Genomic DNA, 9,497 nt, shown 5'->3' with positions numbered 1-9,497 from the left:
TCCTCTTGTTTTGAACACCCCCTCCCTGGGAGAGAGACTGTAGTTTCACCCTGCCTCTCCACCTCATAATCTTCACCCCTCAATTTCTCTCATTCCAGGGAATAAAGTCCTATATGCATTTTTAAATTGCTCCTGTAGATTGAACCTAAAGTAGGGTTTGCACAACGCTTTACAGCACAGGCGACCTAGGTTCAATTCCTGCGGCTGCCTGTAAGGAGTTTGTACGATCTCTATGAGCCTGTTTCCTCTGGATGCTCCAGTTTCCTCCCATAATCCTCTCATGGTAGGTAGGTTAATTGGTCTCAGATCAAATTGATTAACGTGAGTAGGCTCAGATGAAATTGGGGATTGCTAAGCAGCATGGCCCAAAGGGCCAATTCCACACTGTATCTCAAAGCAACCTGCCCTGTGCAGCTGGATGCTGGACTTCCTATCAGATCGCCGACAGGTGGCAAGCATGTGCTCCCTTACCTCTGCCCCCTAACACAGGTGCCCCAACCTCCAGGTTTGTGTCCTGAATCCCCTCCTCTACTCCCTTTGCACTCACAGCTCCGATCTGCTGATCGAATTAGCAGATGACACATTGATCGGCCTTATTTCTAGCGGACAGAGGAGAGGTTAACACACTGACACCGTGGTGCCAGGATAACAACCTCTCCATCAATGTCCAAAAAATCAAGAGCTGATCGTGGATTACAGGTGGATCAGTGACAGGCTCGCCCCAATCAACATCAGTGGGTCTGCGAGGGTGAGTAGTTTCAAGTGCCTCGGTATACAGATCACCGAAGATCTCGCCTGAACTGTACATAGCGGCCGTCTGGCTAAAAAAAAGAAAACGCACAACGGTGTCTCTTCCATCTCAGGTGACTGAAGAAGTTCAGCACAAACCCCCAAATCCTCAAGACCTTCTACAGAGGCACAATTGAGAGCATCCTGTCTGGTTGTATCACCGCCTGGTAAAGGAACTGCACCAACCTTGGTCGCTGGGCACTTCAATTGGTGGTAATTTGGTAATAAGGTGGTAAATTGGATTAGTAAGTATGCAGATGATACTAAGATAGGTGGTGTTGTGGATGATGAGGTAGGTTTTCAAAACTTGCGGAGAGATTTAGGACAGTTAGAAGAGTGGGCTGAAAGATGGCAGATGGAGTTTAAGGCTGAAAAATGTGAGGTGCTACATTTTGGTAGAACTAATCAAAATAGGACATACATGGTAAATGGTAGGGCATTAAAGAATGCTTTAGAACAGAGGGATCTAGGAATAATGGTGCATAGTTCCCTGAAGATGGAATCTCATGTGGATAGGGTGGTGAAGAAAGCTTTTGGTTTGCTGGCCTTTCTTAATCAGAGCATTGAGTATAGGAGTTGGGATGTAATGTTGAATTTGTATAAGGCATTGGTAAGGTTAGGTTACAATGTGTATAGTTCTGGTCACCGAATCATAGGAAAGATGTCAATAAAATTGAGAGAGTACAGAGGAGGTTTACTAAAATGTTGCCTGGGTTTCATCTCTTAAGTAACAGAGAAAGGTTGAACAAGTTAGGTCTTTATTCTTTGGAGCGTAGAAGGTTGAGAGGGAACTTGATAGGGGTGCTTAAAATTATGAGGGGGATTGATAGAGTTGACGTGGTTAGACTTTTTCCATTGAGAGTGGGGAAGATTCAAACAAGAGGATATGAGTTGAGAATTAGAGGACAAAAGTTTAGGGTAACATGAGGGGGAATTTCTTTACTCAGAGAGTGGTAGATGTGTGGAATGAGCTTCTAGCGGAAGTGGTTGAGGCAGGTTCTATGTTGTCATTTAAAGTTAAATTGGATAGATATATGGACAGGAAAGGAATGGAGGGTTATGGGCTGAGTGCAGATCGGTGGGAATAGGATGGGGTAAGAGTTCGGCACCGACTAGAAGGGCCGAGATGGCCTGTTTCCGTGCTGTAATTGTTATATGGTTATATATGCAGAGCGTGATACAGACAGCCCAGAGCGTCTGTGAATGGGAACTTCACTCCATTGAGGCCATTTACTGCAGCAGGTGTGTAAAGAAGGCCTGGAAGTTCATCGGGGACACCAGTCACCCTAACGGTAAACTGTTTCAGCTGCTTCCATTGGGCAAACGGTATCGCAACATTAAAGCCAGGACCAATATGCTACAGGGCAGCTTCTTTTTACAAGCCATTAGACTTACAAATTCATGTGTATACATTGCGACGGAGTCGTAACACAAAGATCTTTACTCCCTCATGTTATCGGATGGATGTAAGATTTAAATAAATTCAAATTCAATTCAAGTACCTCCAACAAATTATTTATTGTCTTCAGAGTTAATAAACAGATTAAATTGGTTATTTTGTTCCATTATAAAAAACAATTTATTTACAATGGGAAAGTGCAAGATATGTTAATTTGTGTATCACAGGAACTCAGCACAAAAACTGCACTGCTTCAGTGTTGAATGAGTATATCAATCTCTTCTAGGCTTTTAATGGAATGAGAAGATTAATTTCACCTTGGAAGGGCAAATCACAATGCTGCAAATTAAGCAAACATTACTACCATTAGCTCTGGGCAACATTATCCTTTCTTAGATTTCTGCAGATTGACCATCTGTTGCTTAAACGTAAGGTTCTATCATCTCCCCTAGAGAAAACTCCAACCAGAGACATTGATCCTCCCTCAAGCCACTCAAATTTTCCCCATAGTTTCTCAGCTCTGAAAGCTCTACATCTGTGAAGCAGCTCCCATCCCTTTACATTCCTAAAGAGGATTCTGTTAAAGGCTTGAAAGATACCAGGTGGTTAGTCTCTCTCCCTCTCTATCTCATCCACTGATACCTTTCAAATTCCAGCTGGAAACAACCACCACCTATATTGTTACAAAGATCACCATTGATTAGCATTCTCATTTAATTTAATGACAAATTTCACCCTCTATTCTCATTCTTCAATTAAAATTGAGATATCCAGTGAACTCTTTGTTTCTCATAACACCAAAGACCTGAGGAAATCATATAATGGCAAATCACTTTAATGTTACATAAAATAAAACCATTAGCATGCTGGAAAATTGTAACAGACCATCAGCAGCTGGACAGAGAAATATGGTCATCGGTTTGCCTAGATTTGCTGTGACTGTCTGTGTTTTTGGTTCAGCAACTTAAATGCTAAACTTAAACATCCTAATGATGTTTAAAGATGAACATTGTCATTGCGTTCCAGAAATCTAATTAACATACCTCAAACTGCTTTCTGATTGGATTACTGGTCTCTAAAATCCGGTCTCATGAACTCATTAATTGGACTTCACTACTATCAGTGGTGACATTGGAGACTTCCATTCAATAGTAAAGCAAACTCTCCTTGATGCTACATTTTGGTTCTCAGACAAAATGCTAATTACCTTTAGTGTTCTTGTCAGCTTGTGTTATTTAGCATATTTTCAAACTGTAAGAGTTCAAGGAACACAAGTTAGCTACTATCATCAATTTTTTTTTAAAGGCTGTAAAGTAGATAACCTCTGATTTTCACTATTTTGATCTACATTGTCAGAAATTAATATGCAATGGGTATAACTTGAAAGGTTTCCAAAATCACGAATTGAATCAGGAACCTATGAAATATTGTGATTGTGATTGGTGCAGTAAAACATTACAGTGCCATCTACTGTTAAAATGTGGAACATCAAATACATTATTTCAATAAGGATTAGTCTTGTGCTTCAGAAGCATTTTGTTATCTCTTGTGGTTTTCAGGCATAGAATACTCATTTCCCATTAGCCAAAAATACAATAAAATGGGCCATGATTATTTTGCAAATTTAACACTGGAATTTCTGTTGGGTTAGGATGTTATTTTTAGCCTAATTCAGTCAAGATTTACCAAACTAGTGTAGGGATTTTCAAATGTAAATTTTCAGTATTAATATAATTTCTGCAAAGTTGTAACTTACATCGAAAAATCTTATCAGAACTTCACTTGCACAGTAAAGTCATCCTGGACAATTACGTGCAAGTGGGTATTTCAAAAAGGCAAGCCTCTTTGATTAGCTAATTGGAGGGCACTTTATCCAGTAAAAAATAAGGTTAGGCATTGCATTTTTTTAGCAGAAATTGTGGGATGGAGGTGAGGCCTTGCTGAAAGGGCACAAATAATAACAGGTAAGGTTTTATTTTTTGGTTTTCATCCTTAGTACTTGAATCAATTTAAGACAACAGCAGAATGCTCCTCCAGCAAGATGTGGGAAGGCAGGAACCTCATGGTCTCTCTGATAACTATATCGGTGAGAAATGCACCTGGTTGCAGATCCTGATTGAACAGGGCAATGAATTGGAGCTGGGGTTGAATGCACTCAAGTCCAGCAGGAGGCTAAGAAACTCACAGATGAGACTTTTACTAGTCACACAGAAAGAACAGGCTTCATATAGATGGGTGGACCATCAGGAGACACAGAGAGTAGGCAGTGGCCATTCTTCTCACTAACTAGTATACTACTTTGGATACTGTTGAGGGAAATGTTGTTTAAGGAGCTAGTAGCAGTTGTCACGCCTATAGTATCTGTATCCTAGAATATTGAGCAGTGTCAGAGGTAGACATTAAGTGAGGAGGGATGTAGTCTTTTTGATAATGGAACCTGTAACAGCAGTACTTAAATTAGAGGATTTGGGAAGCTTTGAAAATCCAACAGATGGCAACTAAAGTCATTAAGAAGGAAAAGATGGAATACAAAAGTAAGCTAGCTGATAATATTAAAGAGGATACAAAAGATTTCTTCAGATATGTAGTGTAAAAGAGGTGAAAGTGGATACTGGACCACTGGAAAATGACACAAGAGAGCTAGTGATGGGTGTGACAAAGGCCCATCACTGATTACAGACGGCACATAGCACACTCAGTAAAACACTCAAAGGGTCATCCACACACATTATTCCTCTCTGTTATTGTGGTGAGTGCATGCATCATAATAAATCAACAGTCACAATTTTACACTCATCCCCAGCAGTAATAGGTATGGAAAAAAGAAACACACTATGTCACAGTCTAATTATCTCAGGTCAATTTATTCACATTCATCTTTCCAATAAGTGTTTTGCTGAAGTGTCATGTTAATCTGACGCTTCTCTCCTCCACAGTCACTGGGTCTGAAACAGAGCTGTCTGTCTGTCTGTATCTTGTTTTACGGCGGTTGGCATCCAGCTTAATGGTGCATTACCGCCACCCTCTGCTCCAGAATGTGCACTAGACATACCACACACACACACACTTACTTCACCCTCCTATCTTTGACCATTCTAGTATCCTATTCCTGTTTATTCGTCATATTCTATAAAAAACCCCTGTACCCCTTAAAAATGCTAAAAATACCCGGACGTGCTCTCTCACCCATGCCCAGCAACCCTTTTAATGTGAGTTCCTGCATCCCCAACTCCCTTAATTTATTTCTCATCATCTCTCTCTGTATCCCATACTTCCTGCAACACAAAACTACATGTTCTACTGACTCCTCTTCCTGACATTCCTCACACAATCCTGTCTGGTGTTTCCCTACCATTTTCAATGTTTTGTTTAATGCACAATGCCCCAGCCTTAACCTAGTCCACACAATTTCCTCTCTTCTGTTTCCATTACCTACCCTAGTAACTGCAACACTCTTTTGTATTTGATATAAATGCCTCCCTTTCCCCTCCCTGTCCCATCTTTCTTGCCACATTCAGTTGACTTTTTCCCAGATTACACACTTAACCTCTGCTTTACTGATACTAATGTGCATTTCCACATTTTCTTTCTTTAACGCCCTCTTTGCCAACTCATCCACCCTCTCATTCCCCTTCACCCCTACATGTGCTGGAACCCATAGAAATTTTACCTGACCTCCCTGATTTGCAATTCTTGTAACTAACTGAAGGACTTCATAAAGTACATCTTGCCGACTGTTTGTGTGAAAAGACCTTAAACTTGCTAGAACTGAGGATGAATCTGAACATATCAATGCTTTGACTTGTCTGGCTTTCTGCACCCATTGCAACGCAAACAACACCGCCAGCATCTCCACTGTAAACACTCCTAACTTATTAAATGTTCTTCTGCTGATTCCAATTTCTTTTGCTGGTATTACCACCCCAAACCCTGTCACTCCTGTTTCAGGTTCCTTCGCACTATCCGTATAAATGTGAGTATAATCACTATACTTTTCCATCACATGACAGTTAAATGCATTTACCAAATCTGTTTTATATCTTTCTTTCCTTTTTACCTCTAACAAATGCCAGTCTATGTCAGGCCATACAAGCTTCCATGGAGCTACAACCGGATAAACTACTGAAGGACTTATCCTCAGATCAAATACTCCACATTCTTTTGCGATATCATTCCCTACCCGGCTAAAGGTATCCCTCTGAAACCTCCCATTTTCGCAGCACTCCTGCAACACTCCTTTAGTAGGGTGAGAATCATTGTGCCCCTGCAAGTTAGCCCAGTAGTTTGCCATCAGTTGCATCCTTCTTAGTTCCAAAGGCATTATTCCCATTTCTACCTGTAGTGCTGACACTGGTGACGTTTTAAAAGCCCCACTGCACACTCTCAAGGCCTGAGCCTGAATCACATTCAGTTTCCTTATAAGAGACCTAGCTGCTGATCCATATACTATATTTCCATAATCCAATACAGATCTTACTAAAGCCACATACATTCTCTTCAAAGCTGAACAACTTGCTCCCCATTCCCTACCAGTCAAACATCTCATCACATTTATTACTTTTTCACATTTCTCCTCAACTTTCCTGATATGGTCTGCCCATGTTAATCGCGAATCAAATGTAACTCCCAGAAATTTAAATGATGCAACCCTTTCTAATTCAACCCCATACATCCTTAACTTCTTCCCTACCTCAACCCTTTTCCTGGTAAAAAATACAGATTGAGTTTTATCTACTGAAAATCTACATCCCCAATCATAACCCCACTCCACCACTTCATCAATTGCTTCTTGTAGTTTCCTGATTATATGGTCCATGTTCCTGCCTCTTTTCCACAAGGCCCCATCATCCGCAAACAGTGACCCACCTATATCCACTGGTACCTTTGTGAAGACATCATTGATCATAATCATGAAAAGTAATGGGCTAATCACACTACCTTGAGGTGTGCCATTTTCCACTATGTACTGTTTGATAATCCTGATCCAATCCGAACTTGAATTTTTCTACCAAACAAAAAATCTTTAATCCAATTAAAAACTCTCCCACCAATCCCCATCTTGTGCAGTTTAATTAATAATCCTTCCTTCCACATCATATCATAGGCTTTTTCAATGTCAAAGAACACTGCCACTACTGACTCTCTATTTGCCTGGGCCTTCCTTATTTCAGTCTCTAACATAATCACTGAGTCCATGGAATTCCTTCCCTTTCTAAAACCACTCTGATAACTTGCCAGCATTCCCCTTTTCTCAAGCTCATATGATAACCTTTCTGTTATCATCCTTTCCATTATCTTACATATACTTGATGTTAATGCAATTGGTCTGTAGCTAGTGGGTTTTGACAGATCCTTGCCAGGCTTCCTTATTGGAATTACTACTGCTTCTTTCCATGCACTTGGTAATCTTCCCTCCTCCCACACTCTGCTATAAAAATGCAGCAACTTCAAGAGCGCTCCTTCTCCTAGATTTTTTAGCATCACAGAGCATATCAGATCTTTCCCTGGGGAGGTTGGTCTCGATCTCTTTATTGCTTTCACCATTTCTGCTAATGTATGCTGAATAGAGCTGTCTTATATAGAGGCAGCAGCAACCTGCACAGGTGTGCTGATGGTGGAGGATACCATCTTTAACTGGGCCAAGGGTTATGTTACCTAATTACTCATCTTGTGGTAAAGTTTTGGCTTTTATTTAAGTTGTTTAACCGGGAAATGGCGAATCCTATAATGAGGTATATGTGTTTATTGTGAGAACTGGCAGTGGAGTTTCAGATTGTGTGAAATGGAAGGTAATTGAGTTAATTAGCCTTTGGTTGGTCTATGGGAAGGGGCTTAGCAGTTATAAGCCTTGGGTTCGCAAGGCTTTGGGTTTTTTTTGTTTAGTCTGAGGGTGGCTGTTAACCAGACAGGCGACAATTGCAAGCTGTACATATATTGCTTTTTTTTTCATATTTTCTTGTTTTGGTGTGGACATCCAAATTTTTGTTTTCCCACTACTTTTGTACATAAAAGCACCTCAATCTATTTTTGCGACTCAAGCCATCCTGTTATTTTTCTTAGACAGTTGACCCACAGCTTTTGTGACATATGGTGGCAGTGGTGGGATGGCCAGTCGCAAAACTGAGCATGCTTTTAAAAAACGAACTGGGCTATAGTCTCAAAACCAGCAACTTCAGATGAAGAGAAGGAGGATGAGTGGGAGACAGCAGCAACGTCAGAGGAAGAGGCACAAGGGGCAAGATCCAAAACCCGACAGCTGCAGCCTGGGCCATCGTTGGAAGGGGGTCCCTCACCCATAGAGTTGGTAAATCTCTTCAGGGACTTTTTAGACGCCCAGCAAAAGAGAGATGATATTCTCCAAGAAGAGCTCCGGGGCCTGCGGATCTCACTGGAGGCCTCCCGACAGCCTGTCCTACAGCCATCCCCAGCAGGGCAGTCCACCACAGCAGAAGGTGGGGGCCTTAGACTGGAACTTCCAACTCCAGTGCCCGAAGGGGAGGCCCACCTGACACCTCCGACTTTGGGCAATTGTTGGTGTCTTCCCCTGGCAGACTGGGTAATCCTTCAGCTCACCCCCCAGCAGTCCAGCATAAGGGACCCAAGATACCAGTGTATCAACAAGGTGAGGACATTGAAAATTACCTTCTACGTTTTGAACGCATGGAAAAACATGGCAGTGGCCAAGGGAGGAGTGGCCCTGTCGACTAATTCCCCTGCTGACTGGGAAAGCCCTGGAGGCCTACGCGGCCATGGATGAAGACAAATCCAACTGTTATATGGACCTGAGGGAGGCGCTGCTGGCCAAATTTGACATCTCTTCAGAGACCTACCATCAACGGTTCTGGGGAAACACCGACAGAGATGTATCACTGGCTGAAGGGCCTCTATCGTCGCTAGATGCGGCCAGGGCAGAGGAGTAAGGATCAGCTGGGGGAGACCAACATCCTGGAGCAGCTGCTGCAGGTGCTTCCTCCAGACATCAGGACGTGGGTGGGAGAACATGAACCGGAGGATGGACTGGCGGCAGCGAAGTTGGCCATGCAGTACCTGAATGCCAGAAAGGGGGCCCCATCATGATGAACACGGGTGGATTCCAGGGACTACAACCGCCCCAGGGACAGCTTTACAAAGAGCTTTGAAGGTAATCGGGGGGCAAATGACAAGGAACACACTGCTCAGTCATTTACTAAGACTTTAGTATGCTATCATTGTCGGCAGCAGGGACATAAAGCGTCTGTTTGCCCCCTGAAGAAACCATAACTGACTGGACTGTGTTCTGTGCCTAGACAAGGTGAGCAGAGTAACTGCC

This window comes from Mobula birostris, chromosome 3 (assembly GCF_030028105.1).
Source record: "Mobula birostris isolate sMobBir1 chromosome 3, sMobBir1.hap1, whole genome shotgun sequence".
Classification (NCBI taxonomy): domain Eukaryota; kingdom Metazoa; phylum Chordata; class Chondrichthyes; order Myliobatiformes; family Myliobatidae; genus Mobula; species Mobula birostris.
This window is presented reverse-complemented; position numbering follows the sequence as displayed.